The 22,634-nt window shown below is 39.2% G+C and overlaps 1 pseudogene; it reads right to left on the minus strand.

Moving 5' to 3' along the window:
* Positions 1-3,162: 3,162 nt before the first annotated feature.
* LOC122476041 overlaps positions 3,163-22,634 on the minus strand; it is a 127,174-nt pseudogene continuing 107,702 nt past the window's right edge.

A 22,634-nucleotide genomic window follows, 5' to 3' on the forward strand; every position in this document is an offset into this window, starting at 1 on the left:
CAGTTTGAAGTTCCCACACAGTTTTAGTAGGTCCTACTACATAGGTGCGAAAACAGTCATTTCTTTCTTTCCCAGAAGCTTTGGCCACTTGGTCCACTAATTCCATGTATGTAAGAAATACTGACAAAAAAAATAAGCATTCATTTCTAGAACAAAAAAGGTCTTCAGGTAAAAGTTATGGAGTCTTCTGCTTCATACAGAACTTGTGAAAAATAAAATCTTTATTGCCTGAGGCTCAAAGTCAATATCCCATGGCCAGAGAAGTGACCACAATCTTACATCGTGGAAGTATTTAGAATGCTTATAAACCACGTAAAGGACTTTGGACTTCACCCTGGAGGCAGTGGGAGTCGGTGGGATATGGATGTGTTCTTTAACTGGAGGACAGCATGATCAGATAAATGATATAGAAAGATCTCCTGGGCTGAAGATAATGGTTCAAAATGAGGAGAACCCAAGAGTGAAAAGACCCAGTTGCTCATGAATGAAAAGTTTCTTTTAAAGATTTAAGTATTATCCTTTATTAATACTTTATTTTTATAAAGCTACTGCTCTATATACTTTATTAAGGTATTAAGTATTGTTGGGGAAAATTGACTGTAAGCCTGGGTATAATTACTGCTGACAGAACTATAAATACAAACTCTGACCTTACCTTCTAAAATGTCCCTTGCCCTCGGTAAATTGCCAAAGAACTGACTTTCACTTCCAAGCTTCTATTCCTTACCACATGAACCTCTCTCTCTAGAGGGCTACTCAAGTATCCTCCCGACATGGGAGCTACTCCCTCCACAGCAAGAGAGAGGGCAAGGAGGAAGCCTAATTAGCCTTATGACCTAATCTCAGAAGTCACACAATGTCACATCCACCACATGTATTTCATTAGAAGTAAGTCATTTAGTCCAAATCACACTTAAGGGGAGAGGAACTAAGTATCATCTCTTGAAGAGGGGAGGGTCAGAGAATTCATCGACATATTTTAAAACCACCACAGGAATCCAGTTTCAAATCCAGACGGATGCCCATGAGAACCAGAGCCTGAGGGGACTGTGAGACATAATTCTCCAGGAATTGATGAAAGCAAAAGGAAATTCTTCGGACTTCTACAGACCTTACAAGTGGGTGGTTTAGTTTATCTAGACAGCTGAGGCGTGGGGAGGCCAGATGATATTTTAGTAATACTATGAACCTCCACATATTATCAGCTCTGTTAATGAGAGCATAACATCTAACTCTTTCCTGTCATTCCTTGTGAACTATGAGAACATCTCAAGTATTTCATCATTTCTATGTATTCCAAATTTTAACTCCAACCAAGAAAATTTAGCACATACACTAGTGTTCAGGGAGTGTGTTCTTCTCTTCTGGAGCAGGATTAGACATATTTCATTTGGAGAATGTGAACCTTAAAACAAGCCTTCAAGTACCTGGATACTCTTTTCTGTTCAGGCTTCTGTGAAAGACAACTTTAACTCATGTGTGTTTGTGTGCTAGAAATTAGATTGAGAAATTGCATTCTTAAACCAGGTTATTGAGCCAGTCGGACACTGTAGGGTACAGGCAGGAATAAACTTTACTTTTTATCACCACTGTCCCCCTTTGAATCCTGAATAATTAATTCATTTACCCTCCCTTAAATGAAATCTCAAGCAGACCTCATAGTTTTTCCAATCACTCTCAAACAGTAAAATACTACTATATTTTATCTGGCCTAAAATGAGCATACCTTTCCATTTTAACATCTCTGAGTCTTAATGTCATCGTATAATCACAATTGGAGGGGTTGTTTTTTTCCTTTCTTAGTTGTATATAAATAAAATAATGGAGCATCTTATCATCAATAGCATCTTAGAGTCAATGAAACATAGTATCCCTTTTTCTACTATTAAAAAAATCTATTAAAGCATAGTAACCAAAATTCTATTCTCATCAAATTTAAAACTTCTTCCTTCTGGGGGCTCTGGCCTACTGCACGCTTGGAAGCTGGTAATGAAAAACAAAATGGGGGTGCTTAGATTCGTATCTACCTCTTATTCTACCGTCTCCTTCACTCCCTAGCTGAGGCCTTGGGACCTCTCAGGGATTGGAATAAGGTGAGTGAAAAGAAGTCAGGGTAAATAAAAGTACAGTTATAGTACAGCTAGTTATACTCTGGCAGAGATAACCTCTCTGTGAGGGATGTTGTAAATGTCAATTCTTTCTTTCTTGGAGTGGTTTTGTGGCTTTTTCAGAGACAACTTCCATCACTGGAAATCTCTCGCCTACGGTTCCTTTGACGTACACCATGCCTCCTCCAGCTGGCCACTTACAACTTCCTCTTTAGCCACTGGTTTCTTATAGCCCACCCATCCGTTGGGTCAGTCCCTTTGTGTGGAGTCCCATTCGGAACAACCCAGTAGGATTCCCTCCTGTGGGGCCTCACGGGTTCATGGGGAGTTCAAGCATCCCTTGTCACACCAGCGGCCAGAAGTTGTGGTGGATTCCCGCAGGGCCACCTTCCCTTGTTCTGCTACAAGTCAGTGGAGCTCAGGCCAGTGACGCTCACCTTTAGACTCTGTGGTTGTGGGTCAGCTGCTAGTCCCTGCATCCCTCCCACTTGAAGGAACACATGAAAACCCTCCAGATGGTCTCCATGAAGCATCCTCACTGGGTCCGAGGACACCATCTTATTATTTGCCGCTTGGAATGGTCAGTCTTGAGCAACCTGACTTCTGTTTTATATTTCATCATCAACTTTGAGACAAACACACTCCCACATAAAATGCTAAGTAAATCAAATTTTGTTTATTAAATAAATTCATGGACTACTTTTTAAAAAAAAAGTTGAGAAATTCTTTGTCATAAAAAATATGAGTAAGGTGAGATATAGTAACTATTTACTTTATGCTAGGTCAAATTATATACTGTTGAGGTATTGAGGACAAAACCTCAACAATGTGGTTATGTCTGCTAAGACTGCATAACCTAAATCTAATCATGAGGAAATGGAAGATAAAGACTCCAAATACAGAAATCAAATCAAATTACCAGCTTCCATACTGACAAAGATAATTGGGGAATTTAGAGGCCAAATGCTAATGCCTGCTAGTACCTCACTCCTGAATTAATCAGACTTCACACCGGTTCCCCCCCCCTCAACTCCCCCCCCCCCCCCCGCCCAGTTGTGTGCATAAACCATAGGCCTCTTAATTCAGGGGACAATGTCTCCCCTAGGAGAAAAGGACCCTAAAATACATGCGGGGCTCTGGGGTAGGAAGATCTAAAAGAGAAAAGAACCCAGAAAGGGCTGAAATACACATCCTCACAAGGCCCCCAGCAAAATTACAAAGATGAGCTTTGTAGATAGTTCCCCTTCCTAGGGGGGGATCTAGACCCTCAGGCACAGGGCTTGAAGACTCGACAACATCTTAGCTGGAATTAACACTTTCCTCCAGGTGAGATATACTCCAGGTAAGCCTAGCTTTCTTCCAAGGCACAAGTCCTGAAAGTTAGTTCAGGAATTAAAAAAATAATAATAATAAAGAAAGCAATTCCTTTTTTTTTTTAATGTTTATTTTTGAGAGACAGATAGAGTGTGAGTGGGGGAGGGGCAGAGAGAGGAGACACAGAATCCAAAGCAGGCTCCAGGCTCTGAGCTGTCAGCACAGAGCCTGACACAGGGTTGGTACTTATGAACCATGAGTTTCAGCCCCCAATCACCAGCACAGAGAGTCAGCCTGTGTAAGTGGTACCCCTTCATGATCAATTCTTTCTCTCGATCTCAATCTCACTGAAGCTTTGAGTAGGACAGATTTTAGGGTGGAAATTCCCTTCCTTTTCTACCACATGGTTGAAAATGCTACTTTGATGGCCCGTGCAGGGATTCGGTGAAGAAGAGAAAGTGGATCCCTCTACGTGAGAGAGCTGAGTACTTTAGCGGTATCCGTTTGCTGTCCATTATACAGGTTTTTTTTTTCCTTCTGGTTTATCATTTGCCTTCAATTTTTTTGACATTGGCCGAAAGAGAACTTTTTATGACTTTTATGTACAGAAAACTCAACAGCGTCCACTTAGCCCAATTTGGTGACCAGTCTTTACCCTTTGCCTTCTCCGACTTGGCAATGCGAGCCACTGACTTTGGACCCTGATGTTGCCTCCCCAGTGACAGGCTATCTCATCATATCTGTCATTGTCACTGGCCCTGCTGGCTTCCACCAGCTTAGCCAGAACCCCTTTGTCTTCTGAGTTAATTTGTGTGAAGGTGACAGTGGTGCAGGTCTTCCAGTGAACCAGATGCCCCAGCCTAGTCTTCCCCTGTATGATGCCACAGGGAACCCCCATATTACGACACAGGGCAAGCAGGAAGACAGCCAGCTCAATGGGATCCACACCATATGCAATCACCACCAGCTGAGCCTTCTTGTTTTCCATCAAGGTGGTGACAGCGTTAACCACAGCTTGAAGGGCAGGAGGCCTCTTGGTGGGGACATCCCCTTTGCTGGCAGCTTTCTTCTCAGCCCAGGCCAACGATCTGTGCTTCTTCTCTTCCTTTGGTCTCTTCCTGTGGGCCAGCTTAAGCAGCTGAGAGATGTTTGGTGGTCCAAGAACTGGGTGAACTGGTTAATCTGGGAGGCAGACACTGATAGAGAATAGCCCTTTGCCACTGCAGCCGTAGGTAGTGGGGCCATTTGACAGAGCAGGTAAGGTCCCTTTTGGGCTGGATGTCCTGTCTAATGCCAGAATTCTTGGGCCTTTTCTCAAACAGGGGATTGACCACCTTCTTGGCCTCCTGCTTCTTCACAACAGCAGGGGCCAGGGCCACCTTCTTCCCCTTAGCCTTCTTTCCTTTTGGCATCTTCGATGGGCGGAGGAGAGAGCCATTGCCTTCAATTTTATGTGATTTCCTAAATACAGATATTTTGAATACTTAGCATGTTAATAGAAAATTCAAAGACAATAAAGAATTCATTAGGAACACAAGATAAAACCTTTTAACATTTTTAGTTATTAGCAACTCACTCATTCATCGGAAAATTGAGTTTTGTTTTCAACTATGTGTGTACCATACCCACTTTACTTCAGAATCACTTTGGAACATCAGATCTCATACAAAAATACCTCTAATTTTGTGTCTCTGAAGCAGTAACACGTTCATTGAGACAGCATATTTTAGCATCTCTCTCATAGATCTTAAGTTTTCTAAGAAGGTACAAGACTGATCTGATTTTCGGGGCGCCTGGGTGGCGCAGTCGGTTAAGCGTCTGACTTCAGCCAGGTCACGATCTCGCGGTCCGGGAGTTCGAGCCCCGCGTCAGGCTCTGGGCTGATGGCTCAGAGCCTGGAGCCTGTTTCCGATTCTGTGTCTCCCTCTCTCTCTGCCCCTCCCCCGTTCATGCTCTGTCTCTGTCCCAAAAATAAACAAACGTTGAAAAAAAAAAAATTTAAAAAAAAGACTGATCTGATTTTCAAGAAATTATCTCACTTTTGATCTTCTCTGGGTTTTTCTTTCTTTTAAAAGACCATACTCCCTTTAGATAATCTCTCCTAGAATTCAGCACATTTTTATAGACTATCAATACTTCTCTTGAAAACTTGTCAATTTTCATTAATCACAGAAAGCATATCTTTTCTCTTCACATATTACACACACTTTTTAGCGTGGAAGCTAAATGTCCTTATTCTGAACTATCTGGTCATTCGGGTTTAAGTGTATCTGTAGTATGTAAATAGCAATATTTGGATTTTGCGTTTGAAGGCCAGCCCAGGAGTCTTAGTCTTATAATAGGGACATTTGGAGCACTCATATTAATTATTCTAAGCAATATGCTTAGTATGCTAAGTATACTAAGTATACTTAGTAGTATAGTATACTACTATCATCTTGTATGCTATTTTTATACTTCTTGCTATTTCCCTTCTTTATAATCCTATCTTTTGCTGCATTGACTTGTATTAGCTTTTTCTTGTTTTCTAGAACTTACTGGTCATATGCCCTATTTATACTATTGTCATCTTTACATAATAGTTATCATAATAAATACATCTGAACCCATATTTCTGTATAAAAATCAATCATGATTTCCACCTGTGAAATACGACGACCTCTCCCCTACCTATCTTACTAGTTTTAACTGAGCTCTCTGATCCAAACAATTATTCTGTTTTTTCTTACTTTATATATCTTATCTTCTAAGAAATATTGTTTACATTTTCATTGTGTTATAATCTTAATAAAAACTCTAAAATTTACTGGCCTGTCTGCTTACTGATTTTTGCTTTACATCCTTCTTCCCATTCTTGAGTTCTTAATTTTGATTCATTTCTCAGCCTATTGAACCAAAAGAACACTTGCTAAGTCTCCATTAGGCTGTATATGCTATTGCCCCCACCTACACTTTCCTCAGCCTTAATGCCCACCATTTGATTGTATCCAACTTCCTACTCTGTGTTCCCACAGCACGTCCATTGTGCATACTTCTGATATGGAACTTATTTCATTCTGTGCATGCACTACTGGAATTTAAGCTCCTTGAGAAAGTGAAAATTAGTAGTAGGAAACCTCATTAAAATGGAGTCAGGAAGTTTCAGCAGGGGGAGCTCTCATGAACTACGCTCATAGTCAATTACAGACCCAACAGGAAGAGCCAGATTTGACCTTGCCCAGACTTGACCTTGTACATGGATACAACTCTACTATTCCAGCCAGAAGAAGAGATACTTTCCTCATTCCCTACTCCACCACCCACCCCCATCTCCCCACCCCTACAACAGCTCAGTCAATGAGAAGCCACCACACTTCAAACTCTTAGTTTACAGCAATGGACTTTTAGTTCATAACAGCCTTCTCAACATGCCCCCTTTCTTCTTAAAAAAGCGTACCTCTCCTTTGTCCGCCAGACTTGCCTACAGTTTTATGACAGCCTGTTTGTCCCAGATTACAATTCTCTTTCATTCCTGAATAAACCCATCTTTTGCTGTTAAAATAACTGGCAGTTTTAATTTTAATTTTAACAAGAGCAATTGTGGTTTTTTTTTCCCCTCTGTCATTTCTTCTTTGTTTCAAGTTAGCTACAAAGAGTCTGAGAAGCAAAAAATAGAGACTCTGTCACTATTGAAAGAAGAAAATCATTAGCTGAATTATTTAATATTTGATCACTGGGAACATTTCAGTATTCCATGTGCCATGCTGTAATGCTGAATTTGTAGACAGAAACATGGAAGAGAGAGAGCTGAAAGACATCATTCCCTTCTAGGAGCCATTCATCTGATAGTCAAAGCCACACTCTCCCACGTGAGGTACAATCAAGAAGAAGGCTGAGCACCAGACATGAGCTACGCCCACACTTAAGTGACAGGAGAACGGAGCGGGGCAGGTGGTGATGAGGAGAAGCAGGTAGCAGATTGAATCAACCCAGTGACGACAGAAGTGGTCAACAGTATCTAACAATGGAGAAAGATCATGAAAGATGAGGGATGAGAACAAAAACAAGGTCGTTAGAGGTTGATGATCTTGTTTTCCATCTTTTATATATGATTAAGTCATCTCTGTGCCCTTCAGTTGTTATTTAAAACCGTGAATATTTAGATAAACAAAACCTCTGGCCAGCCTGGGTACTTGCTGAAATGGGTCAATTAGCATATTTGAAAATTCAATATACTGTAGTCACATGCATGGAAATAAATGGTAAAAAGATTTTAAAAATTAATGTGGCATTTCAATCCCTCTCTATCTCAATCCCCATAAAAGTTGCTTTAATAAATTAAATGTTCCATTCATATTTCTTCTAGCATAAAAGTCTAATCACCTTTAAATGTAAACTTTATTTTTTTTTATTTATTTTTGAGACAGAGAGAGACAGAGTATGAACGGGGGAGGGTAAGAGAGAGAGGGAGACACAGAATCCAAAGCAGACTCCAGGCTCTGAGCAGTCAGCACAGAGCCCGACGCGGGGCTCGAACTCACGGACCGTGAGATCATGACCTGAGCCGAAGTTGGACGCTTAACCGACTGAGCCACCCAGGCGCCCAAATGTAAACTTTAAATGTAAAAATCTTGTCATCAAGAAAAAAAGAATATCAGATAAAAAATATCATGTCAGAGTTATTCACCTATTTGCATTTAACCACAGTCTATTGCTTTAGGAAAAGATTACTAAGGATTTGGAAAACTCCATGAAATCATATTCACATATGTGAAGGCAAAAAAATGTGTATATATATATATATGTGTGTGTGTGTGTGTATCACCCAAGTGTACTGTACATTGTACAGGCTCATGATGAAAGAGAATCTGCTTTTGGCGTTCACACTGATTCTTGGCAATTTTCAAGGGCAAGGGCAAGAAGTTACTTCTACTTAAACATATAGTTTGTCACTGAATAGCTTATCAAGATTGTATCAGTTTTCTCTAAAAATCTTTGTACTCAGAGGAATTTCTTCATTACCACACATAACATGAGACGTTTCAGAACAGAGAGCTTTTTCAAATGAGAAATTCAATATCTAGAAGGAAACTTATCGTTTATGGCCAAAACCACATGATGATTGATTTATTTGTTGAAATAAGTGTGTGTCAAGAACTTAACTATATTTTTTTTTCAAAATTTTTTTTCAATGTTTTTTATTTATTTTCGGGACAGAGAGAGACAGAGTATGAACAGGGGAGGGGCAGAGAGAGAGGGAGACACAGAATCTGAAACAGGCTCCAGGCCCAGAGCCCGACGCGGGGCTCGAACTCACGGACTGCGAGATCGTGACCTGGCTGAAGTCGGACGCCTAACCGACTGCGCCACCCAGGCGCCCCGAGAGCTTAACTATATTTAAGTGTGGTGTACATCAGTGTTTCTCATACCATCTATGGCAAAGGACGTTTTTTCCCTAGCCCATCATGATCTAATACCTTTGAAAAATATGATAAAAATAAGTTACTAAACAAAATAACTTAAAAAACAGCCCAACTTCTTATTATTACATTCCACAGAATAAAATTACTCTCTCAAATTGCCCTTATTATGTTCTAAATACTCTCATTTTCTGTTATCTATTTGTTGGCTACTGATAGTGGTGGCCCAGCCCCAGTCCATGGACCACTTTTGAGTTATGATATTCACCATAAAACTGATACTCATGGGGCACCTGGGTGGCTCAGTTGGTTAAGCGTCCAACTTTGGCTCAGGTCATGATCTCATGGTTCAGGAGTTTGAGCCCCACATCGGGCTCTGTGCTGCCTGGAGCCTGCTTCGGATTCTGTGTCTCCCTTTCTCTCTGCCCCCACCCCCACTCGTGCTGTCTCTTTCTCTCAAATATAAATAAAAAATATTTTTAAAAACCTGATATTCATGTCATTATATCCATCACAAAATGGTTAAATTGTACAGTGACATCCCTATCCTGATTCTTATGCAGGACTAGTGACAAGGAGAGAGTATGTTTAATGCTTTAACCAACATGGGCGTTTGTGTCTCAACTCAATGGAGGCTTCCTTTGCTGCTTTGACTCTAGGAAATGATCCTTTCAGTGAAAACAAATTCCGAAACCCTCCTCCTACTGGCACAACTAAGAGCAGACCAATTACAGAAGAGAACAGATACACAGAAAGAGAACTTGCATGGAAACTACACAATCAGGCTTCTTTTATAATCTGATCTAGGGGTGCCTGGGTGGCTCAGTCGGTTGAGCGTCCGACTTCAGCTCAGGTCATGATCTTAGTCTGTGAGTTTGAGCCACGTGTCGGGCTCTGTGCTGACAGCTCAGAGCATGGAGCCAGCTTTGGATTCTGTGTCTCCCTCTCTCTCTGCACCTCCCCTGCTCACGCTCTGTCTCTCTCTCTCTCTCAAAAATAAACATTAAAAAAAATTTAAAACAAAAAACAAAAAAGAAGAAATAATCTGATTTAAAAATGGGCAGAGGACCTGAAGAGACATTTTTCCGAAGAAGATGTGCAGATGCTCAACAGACACATGAAAAGATGCTAAACGTCATTCATCTTCAGGGAAATACAAATCAAAACTACAATGAGATATCACAACTGTCAGAATGGCTAAAATAAAAAAGATAAGAAATAACAATTTTTGGCAAGGATGTGGGGGAAAGGGAACCCTCATGAACTGTTGGTGCAGCCACTGTGGAAAGCAGTATGGAGTCTCCTCAAAATATTAAAAAAGAAATACCTTTTGATCCAGTAATTCCAGTACTGGGTATGTACCCAAAGAAAATGAAAACACTAATTTGAAAAAACATTTGCACCCCTATATTTATAGCAGCATTATTTACAATAGCCAAGATATGGAAGCACTCTAAGTGTCTATCAATAGATGAATGGGTAAAGGGGCACCTGGGTGGGTCAGTCAGTTGAGCATCCGACTTTGGCTCAGGTCATGATCTCACAATTCATGAGTTTGAGCCCCACATCAGGCTCTGTGCTGACAGCTCAGAGCCTGAAGCCTGCTTTGGATTCTGTGTCTCCCTCTTTCTCTGCCCCTCCTCCACTCACACTCTGTCTCTCTCTCTCTCTCTCAAAAATAAATAAACATTAAAAAAAATTAAAAATAGATGAATGGGTAAAGAATATGTGATACACACGCACACACACACACATGCACACACACATGCACACACACAGGAACATCATGCAGCCATGAAAAAGGATGAGATCTTGCCATTCGGGACACCACCAATGGGCCTAGAAGGTATAATGCTAATTGAAGTAAGTCAGATTGATAAATACAAATACCATATGACTTTCCCCATATGCAGAGTCTAAAAAACAAAATGCAGAATCAGACCTAAAAATACAGAGAACAAACTGATGGTTGTCAGAGGGAAGGGGGTGTTGGGGAATGGGCAAAATGGGTGAAGGGGAGTGGGAGATAAAGGCTTCCAGTTATGGAATGAATAAATCACAGGAATAAAAATACAGCATAGGGAATATAGTCAATGATATTGTAATAGCATTCTATGGTGACATGATAGCTATATTGTAGTAAACACAGCATAATGTATGGAGATGTTGAATCACTATGTTGTACACCTGAAACTAATGTAACATTGTGTGTCAACTAAAAATTTTTTAATAAAAATATAAAGCATTTATTATCAAATTAATGATTAATTATAAGTTAAATTATTTTACTAATTATTAAATTCAGTGTTGATTAAAAAAATTTTTTTAGAGATACAGAGAGAGGTGGAGAGGGGCATAGGGACAGAGAAAGAGAATCCTAAACAGGCTGTATGCTCAGCACATAGCCTGACACATGGCTCAATCCCATGACCCTGGGATCATGCCCTGAGCCAAAATCAAGAGTTGGACACGCAGCTGATTGAGCCACCCAGGTGCCCCAAATTTAGTGTTGATTTTAAAATCATTATATTTGAGGGGCACCTGAGTGGCTCAGTTGGTTGAGTGTCCAACTCTTAATTTCAGCTCAGGTCATGATCTCACTGTCATGAGATCAAGCCCCATACCAGGCTCTGGACTGAGCGCGGAGCCTGCTTGAGATTCTCTCTCTCCCCCTCTGCTCTTCTCCCCCATTATCTCTCTCTCTCTCTCTCTCTCAAAAATAAAATAAATACTTTAAAAAGTCATTATATTTGAAATCTACTTTTAAGTTTCATTTTATCACTTCCCAATATTGGCAAGAAATCACATGTTAAGGATTTTAAGGAACTTACTTGCAGCTAAGTTATTTAGAAAGCAAAAAAATCCTTTCAAAAAAATTTATAGCAAAAAAAAAGTTATATGGCTATGAAAACATTTTAATAAATCTGAAATGACATAGAGCTTCCAAAATTGTTTTAAGAGCCCTGCTCACGCTGAATAAACACACTGGCTTTGTCAGGTGAAGGAGTGAATTCAGAGGGCCCAGCTTGGAAAGATTTGGGGAGCAGTACTAGAACACAGATACTTCCGGGTTGACATATCATGCAAACAGGTGCATTGTGCGGGGCTTGGTGGAAGGAGCCACATTTCTAAACAGAGAATGGAGATGGGTCTAGAATTCAAGGAATCACATGTTCCTAACATCCACAGTAGGGAACATTAAAAACATGACAGGAAGAAAGGAATGAGCAGAATCCAAATCCAAATCAGGCAAAGAAAACAGGACCATACACTAGATCAGACCAGGCTGGAGGCTCTCTCCCTAACCACACTGAAGATCGTTCCTCTCAGACTTTCAGAGAGGGAGATTGGGAGTTTACTCATTGTGAGTAAATGGGAGTTTACTCATTGTGAATGATCTTTATTGTTGTTACATTTACTCATTAAAGTAATTCTAAACATATAAAATTTCTTAAATTTCATATTGTGAATCCAATCTTTTAATGGGCCTCTCCAGGTATGATTCTTGTCTTGGTCGATTCAGGCTGGTGTAACAAAATACCACAGACTGGATGCCTTATAAATGACAGAAATTTATTGCTCACAGTTCTGGAGGCTGAAAGTCCAAGATCATGGTGCAAAGATGAATGTCCTCTTCTGGATCACAGAATTCTCTAGTAAGCTCGCACGGTGGAAAGACAAGCTAGCTTTCTGGGGCCACTTTTATAAGGGAACTAATCTCCTTCATGAGAGATCTGTCCTTGCCACCTAATCACCTCCCAAAGACCCTGTCTCCTAATACCATTACCTGGAGTATTAGGTTTTCAACATATGAGTTTTGGAGGGACCATATATTCAGACCATAGCAGTTATGAACGGGTATGTAGACAGACTGGAAACATCCTGTGTCTTAGAGCATTTGCATAGTACATGCCTTTTTTCAGTTAAGCTTCTACTTGAAAATTTTTAACTTTTTTTATTGATGTATGTAGAGAAAAGGGCACAAACTTTATATGCAGAGCTCAACGTATGAGTGTTCCCCAACAGATCATAACACAGGATAATTGCACCACCTCAGATGGTTCCCTCCCAGTCAATATACCCCAGATGGAATCATTACTCTGATTTGTCACCATGATTAATTTTGCCTTTATTGAGCTCCCCATAATGGAATCTTACAGTATGTGCTTTTTTGTTCTTGGCTTCGTTTGCTCACCATTAGATCTATAATGTTCATCTACCTTGTCATATGGTAGCTATAATTTGTTCTGTTTTTATTAGTATTATAACAAAAATTGCATTAATATACCACAATTAATTTATATTCTACTGTCGGTGGACATCTGGGTTGTTTCCCAATTTTTTTAATAAAGGTCATATACTGTGAACATTGTTACATTTTCTTGGTGAGCATATGCATTTATTATTGATGAGTATACCTCTGAGAGTGAATTTTCTAGGTCACGAGATATGCATATGTTCATTTTTTGTAAGTGGATGTATCAGTTTACAATTCTGTCAGCAGTGTGTAAGAATTCTAATTGCCGCACATCCTTGTTAACACTTGGAATTGTCAATCCTTTTAGTATTAGCCATTCTGGTGGGTGGATTTGTGGTTTTAATTTGCATTTACCCAATAACTAGTGATGTTGAGCACATTTTCATATTCTTATGGCCATTTATATATCCTGTTTAAGTCACCTTTAACCAACATTGTATGGAATTATCTGTCTTATTGATTAGTTCTAATGCTTTGTGTGTTAAGAAATCTTTCCCTACTCCTAAGGTCATACAGATTTTTCTCCCATGCTTTCTCCTAAAAGCCTTGTTTTATATTTCACCTTTAGGTCTATGATCCACCTAGAATGATAAAGATGGCCCAAATTCTTTGCTGAACTTCTCATTGAGAGGCCAAGTCTAGATGCCACCCCTGTGATTCTGGGCTAGCCTTAGTGACTTACATGACCAATAGAATGTGGCATACATATCATTCTGAGACTTCTGAGGCTAGTTAGAAAAAGCCTTACAGCTTTAATCTTGGCCTCTTGGAAACACTCAGGAAGCTTTGGGCTGCCACCTTATAGGCCCAATTATTTGAGACCACCATGCTGGAGAAGACAAGTATATGTTTTAATTAATAGTCCCAGCTGAGCCTAGATTTCCAACCCATCCAAACCCACTGAGGGGCCAGATAGGTGAGTAAAGTCACCATGGACCCTCCAGATCATCCTATCCACCAGCTGAATACCACCGATATTAACACCACATTGAGCAGAAGAATTACCCAAATAAACCTTACCCAAATTCCTGGCACACAAAATTGAATTATGATAAAATAACTGTTGTTTTAGGCCACTACAGTTTGGGGTGTTTATTATGCAGTGACAGATAAGCAGAACATGATGTGAAGTAGAGGGTCAAGGTTTTTCAATTGCACCATTTAAGTAAAAGATCATCATTTCTTCATGTCACTGTAGTACTCTTCCTCAATCAGATGACTGCATGAGGCTCTGTTTCTAGATCCTATATTCTATTCTATATATCAATTTGTCTATTATTTTAGTTACTATAGCTTTATTAATAAGTCTTGATGCCTAGCAGTTAAAGTCCCCCAAATTTGGTCTTTGTCAAGATTGTCTTAGCTCTTCTCAGCATTTTTGCATTTCCATATGAGTTTGAGAATCAAGGTATCAAAATTCATTTCAAATCTTACTAGGGGCACCTGGGTGTCTCAGTTGGTTGAGCATACGGCTTGAGCTCAGGTCATGATCTTGCAGTTTGTGAGTTTGAGCCCTGTGTCGGGCTCTGTGCTGATGGCTCAGAGCCTGGAGCCTGCTTCCGATTGTGTGTCTCCCTCTCTCTCTGCCCCTCCTCTGTTCACACTCTATCCCTCTCCCTCTCAAAAATAAGTAAACATTTATAAATAAATAAATAAATAAATGGACTCTAACTAAAAAAAAATCTGTTTCAATTGCATTGAATCTATAAATCAATCTGGAAAGAACTGCCATTTTAACAATATTAAGTCCTCTAGTTCATGACCATGGTATATTTTTTCATTTATTGCCTTCTTTAATTTCAATCAAGAATGTTATTTCTAGGCATTTGTTATTGTTTTTTCTTTTGTTGTTTGATGTCACTACAAATAGCATTTTTAAAGTTTTATGTCCTAAGTTTTTGTTACTAGCATATACAATTTTAATCTACTTTTGTATCCATAAAGTTTGCTAAATTTGTACATTTTAAATATATAAATGGCAAGTTTATCTGTAGGTTCTTTTGAGGCAAGGCAATTATATTTTCTGAGAAAAAGTTCCACTTCTTCCTTTCTAATCCTTATGCCTTTTATTTATCTTTTGTTATTGCATTGCTAGGACCTTCAACCTCTCAAGGCTGCTCAAGCAGAACCCAGTATAAAGAGAGGCTGTGGAATAGTTAATATTACCTCTGAAATCACACTGAAGAGAGTTCCCAGACAGCCTCCATCACATTCTAGCTGTGTGAATTTGGATAACTCACTTAATTTTCCTGTTCCTCAGCTTTCTTGGTTTTTAAACAAAAATGACAATGGTGGGGTGCCTGGGTGGCTCAGGTGATTAAGTGTCTGACTCAATTTCAGCTCAGGTCATGGTCTCACAGTCGCGATGGGAGAGATAGAGCCCCACATCAGGCTCTGCACTAAGTGTGAATCCTGCTTGAAATTCTCTCTCCTCTCTCTCTGCCTCTCCCCTGCTCTCTTGCTCTCTAAACAAACAAACAAGCAAACAAACATTTAAAAACATACAGTGACGCCTACTTCATAAAAGTTGTCATGAAGGGCACCTGGGTGGCTCAGTCAAGTGCCTGACTCTTGATCTCAGCTCAGGTCTTGATCTCACAGTCGTGAGTTCAAGCCTGGAGTCATGATTTCATGCACCAAGCATGAAGCCTACTTTAAAAAAGGGAAAAAAAGGGGTGTCTGGGTGGCTAGGTTGGTTAAGCATCCAAATTCGGCTCAGTCATGATCTCAGTGAGTTTAAGCCCCGCATTGGGCTCTCTGCTGACATCTCAGAGCCTGGACCCCACTTCAGATTCTGTGTCTCCCTCTCTCTCTGCCCCACCCCAGCTCATGCTTTGTCTCTCTCCCTCTCCTTCAAAAATAAACATTTAAAAAAACTTTTTTTTAAAGAGAGAGAAAAAAAGTCCTGAAACTTAAATGAGTACACATAAAACACAGGGAACAATATCTGCCTCATATTAAACACACATTAGCTATTTTCATTGCTTTAAATCCTACACATGAATACCTTTTTAAAGTTTTTTTAAAAATTTATTTATTTTGACAGAGAGAGAGAGAGAGAGAGAGAGAGCATGAGCAGGGGAGGGGCAGAGAGAGAGGGAGAGAGAGAATCCCAAGCAGGCTCCACACTGGCAACATGGAGCCCAACACTGGGCTTGAACTCATGAACTGAGATCATGACCTGAGCTGAAACCAGGAGTCAGATACTTAACCAACTGAGCCACCTAGGTGCCCCAATCCTACACATGAATACTTTAAAAAATGTTTTTAGTATAATTTATTGTCAAGTTGGCTAACATACAGTGTATACAGTGTGCTTTTGGTTTTGGGAGTAGATTCCCATGATTCATCACTTACATAAAACACCCAGTGCTCATCTCAACAAGTGCCCTCCTCAATGCCCATCACCCATTTTCTCCTCTCCCCACCCCCCCATTAACCCTCAGTTTGGTCTCTGTATTTAAGAGTCTCTATGGTTTGCCTCCCTCTCTGTTTGAAACTATTTTTTCCCCTTCCATTCCCCCATGGTCTTCTGTTAAGTTTCTCAAGTTACACATACAAGTGAAAACATATGATATCTCTCTTTGTCTGACTAACTTATTTCACTTAGCATAATACCCTTCAGTTCCATCCACATTGCTACAAATGGAAGGATTTCATTCTTTCTCATTGTCAAGTAGTATTCCACTGTATATATAAACCACATCTTCTCTATCCATTCATCAGTTGATGGACATTTAGGCTCTTTCCATAATTTGGCTATTGTTGAAAGTGCTGCTATAAACATTGGGATAAATGTGTCGCTATGAATCAGCACTCCTGAATCCTTTGGATAAATTCCCAGTAGTACAATTGCTGGGTCATAGGATAGTTCTATTCTTTATTTTTTAAGGAACCTCCACACTGTTTTCCAGAGTGGCTGCACCAGTTTGCATTCCCACCAACAGTGCAAGAGGGTTTCCATTTCTCCACATCCTTGGCAGCATCTGTTGTTTCCTGAGTTTTTCATTTTAGCCATTCTTACTGGTGTGAGGTGGTATCTCAGTGTAGTTTTGATTTGTATTTCCCTGATGATGAGTGATGTTGAGCATCTTTTCATGTATCTGTTGGCCATCTGGATGTCTTTGGAAAAGTATCTATTCATGTCTTCTGCTTGGGATTCTCTCTCCTCTCTCTCTGCCTCTCCCTTGCTCTCTTGCTCTTTAAATAAATAAACAAACAAACATTTTAAAAAATGACAATGATGCCTCCCTCATACAAGTTGTCATGAGGGGCACCTGGGTGCCTCAGTCAGTTAAGTGACTGACTTTTGATCTCAGCTCCGGTCTTGAACTCATGGCCATGAGTTCAAACCTGAGTTGAGCTCTGCACTGAGCATGAAAGTCAAAATAGTAAAAATTTTAAAAGAAAAAATAGGAGAATATTTTCAGGACTTTATAGTCATGAGGGCCTTTTTAAAAAGATATAAAAAGCAAAATTCAAAAAGTAGATAAACTTGACTAAATTCAAATTAAAACCTGTATGGTAAAAGTTACCATAAACAAAAAATTTACAGACAAAAGATCCAGAGTATATAAGAACCATAATATAATAAGAAAATGTGAGGGGCGCCCAGGTGGCTCAGTCGGTTGAGCGTCCGACTTTGGCTCAGGTCATGATCTCACGGTTCGTGAGTTCGAGCCCCACGTCGGGCTCTGTGCTGACAGCTCAGAGCCTGGAGCCTGCTTTGGATTCTGTGTCTCCCTCTCTCTCTGCCCCATCCCCACTCATGCTCTGCCTCTCTCTGTCTTAAAAATAAAAACATTTTTAAAAATTAAAAAAAAAAAGAAAAGATGAACATACCAAGTGAAAAACACATCCAGGATATGAATAGGCAAGTCATAGAAGAAGAAATACAAACAGTAAACAGGTAAAGATGTTCAATTTTCACTGATAGCCAAAAATTTTAAATAGACTAATTAAAACAACAATATGATTACTATGTCACCTACCAGATTAGCCACAATTGATTTGTTTGATATTCTTAAGTGTTATCAGTGGTATGAAGAAATGGGTAATCTTATATACACTACTGGCTACTTTGGAGAATAATTTGGCACATCTATGAATGTGTTTAAATGTACATTCTGTGATCCAGTAAGACTCCTTCAAAGGATGTATCTATAGAAACCACTCTACCTGTGCAAAAGAGGGCTGTACCTGAAGGCTCCTTGGGATGTTTTAAAATAACAAAACTTGGAAGCAAACTAACCTCCACACACAGGAAAATGACAAAGTAAATCACAGCCTATCTGCTAAGCAGTTTAAAAGAAGGAGGTAGTTTCTAAGTATTGGCATAGAAAAGTCTCCAAGAGAAATCAGGGAGAAAAAAGAGTAAGTGACCGGATGATACAGTATAATATATTTTGTTAAACACAAGTTTACACAAAACAATATTATATATGTTCCCCTCGGACATGTATATGATGTAAATGCACAGGAAAATCCATGGATGGTATCTGTATGATAGCATCACACCGAAATATGATCCAGGTTGAACCTGTGTGGCCATCTGGTAACTCTGTACCTCTGTTGCAGGTGCTAGGATCAAAGATGATCATGGGGACTTTTTAGCCTTATGTAGAATAACACTTTATTTTTTCTAGGAGATGTAGTTAATAATTACATATGTAATTAAAATATAATCTTTAAAAGTAAGCAACTAGAGGGGCGCCTGGGTGGCGCAGTCGGTTAAGCGTCCGACTTCAGCCAGGTCACGATCTCGCGGTCCGGGAGTTCGAGCCCCGCGTCGGGCTCTGGGCTGATGGCTCAGAGCCTGGAGCCTGGTTCCGATTCTGTGTCTCCCTCTCTCTCTGCCCCTCCCCCGTTCATGCTCTGTCTCTCTCTGTCCCAAAAATAAATAAACGTTGAAAAAAAAATTACAAAAAAAAGTAAGCAACTAGAATGGAAGAAAGTATTCCATCCATAATAGCAACAAAATACAAGAAATATCTAAGCACATCTTTTTTTCAAAACTGATTTTATTTTCTTTTTAAAGTGTGTGTGTGTGTGTGTGTGAGAGAGAGAGAGAGAGAGAGAAAATGAGTGAGGAAGGGCAGAGAGAGAGGGAGAGAGAAAGAATCTTGGGTAGGCTTCACACTGTTAGCAACAGAGCCCAAAGCTGGGCTCAATCTCACAAACTGTGAGATCCTTATGACGTGAGCTGAAACCAAGAGTCGGACACCTAATTGAGCCACCCAGGGGCCGAACACACACAGTTTTTTTAATGAAGGATCATAAATCACTGGAAAAGAAAAAGATTACTCCAATACATGGTAGTTGGAGAATTGGTTGGCTACTTGTTAAATACAGATTTTCATAAATTTCAATTTTCAAATCAGACATGTAAAACATATTACAATGGTTTAAAGAGTCATTCTAAAATGTATCAATCACTAAGACTAGAAGCATCAATATGAGGTTGATTACTCATTTTAAAACAATGGAAAGCCATTCCCCTTCCTCCTCCTTTTCCTTTCCTCCCTGAACAATTCAGTCCTAAAGCTGTTAGGTCACTGTAGGGCAGAGCAAAGCAGTCATTCTCAAGTTCAGAGAAGTAGAAGAGAATAGAAAATTCACAGATGGGGCACCTGGCTCAGTCGGTTGAGCATCTGACTCTTGATTTCAGCTCAGGTCATGATCCCAGGGTTGTGGAATCAAGCCCCCTCATCAGGTTCCACACTGATCTTGGAGCCTCCTTAAGATTCTCTCTCTGTCTCCCTCTCTCTCTCTCCCTCTGCCCCCCTCCTCTGCTCTCTCTCTCTCAAAATAATAATAATAAATTAAATTAAAATGAAGAAAAAAATTCACAGAGAAATTCAATAACTAACAAAATATATTTTTCACATTTCAGCCTCATCAGTATCTAAAAATATGTATATTAAATATTGAGATATATTTTGACATATCAAAAAACTTTAATGGGAATATCCAATTCTGGCAAGGGTAAGGAAATCAGAATTTGTATACAAAGCTGTTAAAAATCTTTCAGAAACCAATCTGGCTATATGAATGAAGAGACTTAAAATATTTTGTGCCTTAGGGGTGCCTGCATGGCTCAGGTGATTGAGCGTCTGACTTCAGCTCAGGTCATGATCACTCCCAGTTCGTGAGTTGAAGTCCATGAGTTTGAGTCCCACATTGGGCCCTGTGCTGACAGCTCAGAGCCTGGAGCCCACTCCAGGATTCTGTGTCTCCTTTTCTCCCTGCCCCTCCCCAGCTCACACTCTCTCTCTCTCTCTCAAAAATAAACATTAATATATGTGCTTTAGTATTAAATATTAATATTAAATATTAATATTTATTAAATATGTCTTGTGCCCTTTGACTTAGTAATTACATGTACGGAAAGCTATTTTTGAGGAAAGACTGTGAAATACCAAAAAGAAAAATGCCTTAGATGTAAAGATGTTCACCAGTGCATTTTTATAGCAATTAAAATATTGGAAAACAACATAAGTGTCTAATAACAGGTAAACAGTTGTATAAAGTATAGGCTATTTACTAAAGGAACTATTATGCATCCTAAAACTATGCTTAAAAAAAACTACAGAAAATGCTTATGCTATAACAGTTTTAAAAAGCACAGTGAAAATAGAGTCTGATACCATCATAACAATGTATAAAATGCAAAAACAATAGAAAAATGAAACAAAGTTAAATAAAATTGTCTTTTAAAGTAGAACTTTGGGGGATTTTTCCCCTTTCAAACAAGTGGAAAATCAAATTTCACAGCTGTAGCAAATTTGATGTAATTTGAGCAACTTGTTTAGTTCAACAAGCAAGTATTGGGACCAATGCCAAGCAGTACCCTAGGACCTATTATCTGGAAAGCAGCATTCTGTATTACTACTAAGAAATTTCAAAAGGAAAACATGTGTTTTCACCATGAGGCATTTGTCTTTACAGAAAGAAAGAAAGAAAGAAAGAAAGAAAGAAAGAAAGAAAGAGAGAGAGGGAGAGAGAAGGAGAGAGAGGGAGAAGGAGGGAGGAGAAGAGGAAGGAAGGAAAGAAGGGAAGAAAGAAAGAAAAGAGAGAGAGGGAGGGAGTGTGGGAGGGGGAAGGAGAAAGCAAGCTAGTAGCATTTTGCTGAACGATCCAGACTTACAAGTTAGTTCTGCACTTCCTCAAAAATGCCATCATCACGTGCAAGCCAGATAGCTTTCCCAAAACAAGTGTAACCAGTGTTGCACACATTCTATTCATCATCTTTTAATGACATTTATTTCATATCTACACATTGCCCCCGTCCATGGGATTTGTTTAGGATATAGAAGAATAAGACTAGCACTTTCAAAAATGAAACTGTCAAAATAAAAATACAAAAAAAATAAATAAATAAATAAACCAAATTTGGAGAAAATTATGGAAACCCTGAAACACCAACCCACCTTGTTGATCAGGAATATTCATAACTGTTCAAAACCAATTCAGCACACCTAAAAATAATTATCAATTATAATAATAATTAATAATTAATACTGATGTTAATTATTCTTTCACATGATTTTCATTTTGCATCACATGATGTTAATATGTGGTATTAATTAACAATATCAATCACATATTATTATGTAATTTGTAAAATGTGATTAAAAACTATCAACATTAAATACTAATTGAACACGAACTAAGCTTTTACACAATTTTTTTCATTTAGTCTTCACAAAAGCTGATGTCATTAATCAAAATACAAGAGTTGATATTATTACCTCATTTTACAAATGAGGAAGCTGAGGCTCAAAGAAGCTACCTAATTTGCATAAGGTCAACCGTCTAGAAAAGGCCAAGGCATTTTCACACATATAGAAAAGCCAGATTGTGACAGACCTTCGAGCCATGCTCTGTGCCTCAGCACACTGCCTCCCTTTGAAAGTTGAGCTCCTGGAACAGTGGTGGTGAAAAGTAAACCCTGACTAATCATAATGATCACTGATTACAACATGCTTTCAATATGGTGAGTTAAAGTCTGGTACCTAGTCATAGTTGAATTGTATTTCCAAGGCGAAGAATTTAACTAAAATCTTAAGTTTAGATTTACTCTTACCCCTACCTAGCAAATTCAGGCTCTTTCCTTTCACACCCCACTTTAAAAAGACACACTACATTTTCTCTTTTCAAAACCCAGAAGGCAAAATAATAAGAGTCTCAGAAATGGGTTGCCTTTCAGATGCTTATTTTAGTACTTCTAGTTTTCCAATCTAGTCTCAATAACAATTAGCACAAACTTCTGTTCTGAAGGGCAGTACTGTATTTTGGGTTTCCTGGAAACCACCACTGCCAAGGCAGCACACAAAATGTTATCACGATGACGCATCTTCAAGAGGAAGTGAACAAGTATTATTAGGACCTTACCTCTCCTCTTAAAAGGTTTGGAAGTTTTGGAAATCCTGCAGTCAAAAATAAAACTAGCTCCTTATGAAAGGAAATCTAAATGTCTTCCCTTTCAAAAGGGCAAACTGAAAGGTCATCAAATAAAATTAAGAAACGGGTTCTGAAAATAGCAAAGTGGTTAAT

Source organism: Prionailurus bengalensis, chromosome E4 (assembly GCF_016509475.1).
Source record: "Prionailurus bengalensis isolate Pbe53 chromosome E4, Fcat_Pben_1.1_paternal_pri, whole genome shotgun sequence".
Lineage (NCBI taxonomy): Eukaryota > Metazoa > Chordata > Mammalia > Carnivora > Felidae > Prionailurus > Prionailurus bengalensis.